Here is a 4,392-nt window from a genome sequence, read left to right on the forward strand (position 1 = left end):
AGGTGGAGGAGAAACTGCGGAGGTGAGAAACCCTGACTTTCTCTTCCAGGATTTCCTCTTCAATTCTCCTTAGCTCCCTACCCTGGACACACATTACACAACGTTCTGCGTTGAATTACGTTGCCTGGATGGGTAGGAGACATCATGAATCTCTTGACAGGGACTTTTCCTGGCCAAATCCTCTGAATTTAGGAGGTCCCTGCTTTGATCTCCTCCTCTGCTGCTCACTGACCTCAGTTCTCGGCTCCCCCTCGGCTCTCCCCAGTTCAGTCTTCTCCCCCTTCTGTCCCCATTAGAAAGTTTGGAAATTCTTTTGAATTGGTTGGTGCCTTTTCTGGTATGAAAGCCAAAAAAAGGGGGAAAAAAAGGTTTTAAGATCTGAAGATTCCTTTGTGGTACTTATAGATTATGAAATGCTAAATACTGAAAGTAAAACTTCATTCATTTGCACTTAAATAATGTTGTGAAGACTGAAGAAGCGAATCAAATCCCTTCAGAATATGCTGGAGATGTAGATAGGATCTACCGATTTGTCAGTTTTCCTGAGCATTTCTGAAGTGCCTAATAAATCATTGAAATCCTTCCTGCTTTGGTTCCTGTGAGAAGAACTTGGCACTGTAGCTGTGGCAACAGAAATGGCAAAACTCAAGTAATTAAAAAGTAAGGCTGGGTAAAACAAAGGAAGTGCCAGGCATTTTAGTTAGTTTTCATTTTAAAAGGGTTTGATGATTCGGGTGAAGACCTGAGGGGGCTCATTTCCCTCTTGTCTTCCTATTTTACAGAATCCAGATGTTGGAGCAACAAAACCTCCATCTCCACTGCAGGGTTCTGAAGGAAGCTGGGGAGAACCAGGAGTTCCTCAGGGAGATCCAAGAGCTGCGGGAACAACTGGACAGGTAAGAAATACCGTGTTTCCCCGAAAATACGACCTTCCCCAAAAATAAGTCCTAGCCTGATTTTTTTGGGGTGGGCCTAATATAAGTGAAGGGGAGGGCGTGGCCAGCACAGGAGGCAGCCCCTCCCTTCCCCAGTCACTCCATGGAGGCTCGGCCCCTTAATTGCAGCCCATGAATCAGCTGAGCCAGCGAGGGCCGGGCAACTTGGCCCAGATCTTTGGAGCACCTCCCCAGCCGCCGGCCTGCCAGGGCTCCCTTCGCCAGCAGTCACGCTCCCCTGCATGAGCTCCATGGCGACCCTGCAGCGAAATGGAGGAGGGAGATCATCCCTTCTTCCTTTGCACCCCAAAACCCCGTCTTCCCTGGCCACCGAGCCCCCTGCATGCCCCCACTCTCACTGGAGCAGGACGTGCAATTCAATACCGGTATTACCCGTGGAGCCTCCCAAGTGCAACGCTCTGCTGTCGCTTCGGAGCAACCTCCTCCTCCCCCCCCACATTTTCCTACCAATTGTTCTTTCCTTGGGACCACAGGACGTCCCCAAAATGTTCCATCCGAAGGCTTCAGCTTTTGGGAGAGGCCTCTGTGCTGCGATCCCAAATAAAGGACAGTGTGTGTGTGTATGAGAGAGAGAGAGAGATTCAACCTCGGAGAGTTATCCAGGGCTGGCAGCAATGTGCTCTCTCTCTCCCTCTCTGTCACACACACACACACAAACACACACACACACAAACACACACACACACACAAACAGGGGTCCCTCAGCCCCCCTCCCACTCCCACCCCCAAGGCAGCCTCATCCCTTCACTAACCTGCTTTCCAGCTCCGTTCTCCGCTGCGCATGCAGGGAACGGACAGAAGTCTGGGACTCCAGTAAAAGAAACAGTTGAGACCTTCAAACTTTGCGAGATTTTTTTTTTTTGCATGAAAAGTTGGAAGGTCTCAATTATGGTGGGTTTTTTTTACCAGAGTCCCACAGACTTCTTGCCCCACGTGCTCAGCCGAGAACGGAGCTGGAAAGCAGGTTAGTGAAGGGATGAGGCTGCCATGGGGGGATGGGGGGGTGAGGGACCTGTGTGTGTGTGTGTGTGTGTGTGTGTGTGTGTGAGAGAGAGAGAGAGAGAGAGAGAGAGAGAGGGAGGGAGGGAGGGAGGGAGGGAGGGAACATCACCACCAGCCCTCCGAGGTTGGATCGGATCTCTCTCTCTCCCTCTCTCCTTCTCTCTCGCAGTGGCGGAGCTTCAGTGGCTGGCCAGTGGGGCGCTTCTCACTCACCCTGCCTACTGGCTCAGCTACTGCTGGGCATGTCTCGGCTGCGGCATGCCCCGTACTGGCCGCCAAGCAGCTGCCCCTGTTGCTGCTGGTGTCACGGGGCCTCTTTGCCCTCCTGGCAGCTCTGCTCTCATCAGCCCTGCTGGGCTGCCAGTCTGCCAGGGCCCCTTTTGGAGCAGCCGCCGGTGGAGCTGTGCTGCCTATGTCGCCTCGCCCACTGCTGCCTTTGGGCTGCTGAGCGCTGGCCTGCCTGCCTATTCGGTGCTGCCGGCATCGGGCTTACAGCCATGCTGAGCCTGGCTCACTTCGGGCCCTGACAGGTGCTGTAGCTCTCTTCTCATCTCTGCGTGGAGTAGCTCCGGCGGAAGGTACTGGAGGCTGCTGGGCCCAAAGACCGCCAGGCTCAGCGTAGCTGTGTGCCCGGAGCCTGTAGATTGAGGCTGCAAAAGCGGCCGTGCTCCTTGGAGCTGCCGGCAGCAGCCCACCCGCAGATCAGCTGTTTCACAGAGTAAGCTGCTGGTAAGACAGTTAGGCAAGGAGGTGTGAGGGGCAACTTATCCATGCCTCCTGGGACTGGAAATATGACCCCCACCCCAAAAAAGAAGCCCTAGCCGTTTTTTGGGCGGTCAAAAGGAAATAAGTGTATATCTGTGTGTGTGTGTATGTTTATGTATATAAGATAGAAGCAAATGAAGGGAAAAAATAATTGAGAATTTACAGTAATTATGCTTGGTGATCGAAGCAAAAAACTTAGAAGGCTAATTTCTCTCCGGTCTTCTAAACTTACAGAAAAGAAACAAACACAAGTGTGATGAGGAACGAGAGACTGGAACTCCAGCATAAAATTGAGAGCCTCGTAAGTGAGAAAAGGGCTTTGATCGAAGAAAAGGAGAATATGAGAAAGGACTTCACGGAGCGACTGAGGAGGTGAGACACTGACTTTCTCAGACCATCCATGGCAGAGACGGAGAAAGTAGAGATTTCCTGATCTCTACTTACATTCAAAACTTTATTTCTTTCATCGAGCAAGATAAAGTAACATTAGAGCCAAAACATGATTCCAGGATGAAGAATCTGCCCTTAAGGGATGGAAGAAGAGCTGAAAATTAGAAGATTAGAAAGCTTACTACTAAAATTTATTGTACTACAATAAAATCCCTGATTTTGTAAAATAAAGTTCCAGAAGAAGAAGAAAAAACCCTTAGTATGTATATTATTACTGTTGTTGTTCTTAGGCACAAAATTACCCATATTCGTACATATACTATCAATTCCAATTGAGATAGGCCAAACTTTGGTCTGTACCATTGTTAGCAAATATAAGTTTGGTCAAGACAAGTAGTTCCTCTTCTCTGGTTGGTAAAAACAGCTGTATTGGCAAGAAAGTATTTTCATCTAGCTGACCCAGACAGACGTATCCTGTCATTCATCTTAACATCCTGTCCATGTAATACTGTGATAACATATGTTACTCCCTTCTCCTAATTATCAATACCAAAGGTCTGTAGCAAGTGTTTTCTAGTTCCCTATCTTACCATATATGTCAAAGGTAACACCCTTGCTTATGTACACGTATTCAGAAGTATAAATGCTTGTTCTTGCAAATCCTTCGGGGTTCAAACATTTTGATATGCTTTTGCTGTTTGAACCTGCGCAAATAAAGCTTTCCTACATTGAAGAGCTTGGCCTGGTCCTGTCTTTCCTACAACACAATGGATGAAGATTTACATAAAATGACAGTTGATGTTTGAGGACTGTGATGGCGAACCTTTTGGGCAGGGAGTGCAGCCCCTCCGCCACCCCAGCTGCCCCAAAATATGGGTGTCTTTCCAGAGTGAGATTTTCCTGGCATCAAAGCAGTTGTTGTCGTTGCTAAGTAAGTAAGTAAGAATCTTTGGCTGCTTCTCCGCATTGACGTCTCCCAGGAATGCCCCAGATCCCCTCCTCCTTCCTGGCCATCCTGGGCTTTCTCTGTGGGTCTGGGCTTTGGTTTCCCCCCCTGAGTGCATGGAAAGAGGTGGCTGAGCAACATGGGATATGGGCTTCTGCCTTCCCAGGTCTCTGAAGATGGAAGTTGGATTTTGCAGATCAGCTTTCCATCTGCAACACAAAGGTCCTGAGCTCCCCTTCCCTCCCTCCCTCCCTCCCCACATGGGGTGAGAGGCAGCCTTGATTTCTCCATCTCTTTTCACTTGGCTATTTTTTTTAACCTCTCTGTGTTTCT

At 49.2% G+C, this 4,392-nt stretch overlaps 1 long non-coding RNA gene across 1 annotated transcript; it reads left to right on the forward strand.

The window, feature by feature from the left end:
- Nucleotides 1-856: 856 nt before the first annotated feature.
- LOC148111894 (uncharacterized) lies at nucleotides 857-3,350 on the forward strand. Its single transcript, XR_015729961.1, has 2 exons — nucleotides 857-896; nucleotides 2,958-3,350. It is a non-coding gene; the product is annotated as an uncharacterized LOC148111894 (long non-coding RNA).
- The last annotated feature ends 1,042 nt before the right edge of the window (nucleotides 3,351-4,392 follow it).

Source organism: Pantherophis guttatus, chromosome 15, assembly GCF_059756535.1.
Source record: "Pantherophis guttatus breed Tessera chromosome 15, ASM5975653v1, whole genome shotgun sequence".
Classification (NCBI taxonomy): domain Eukaryota; kingdom Metazoa; phylum Chordata; class Lepidosauria; order Squamata; family Colubridae; genus Pantherophis; species Pantherophis guttatus.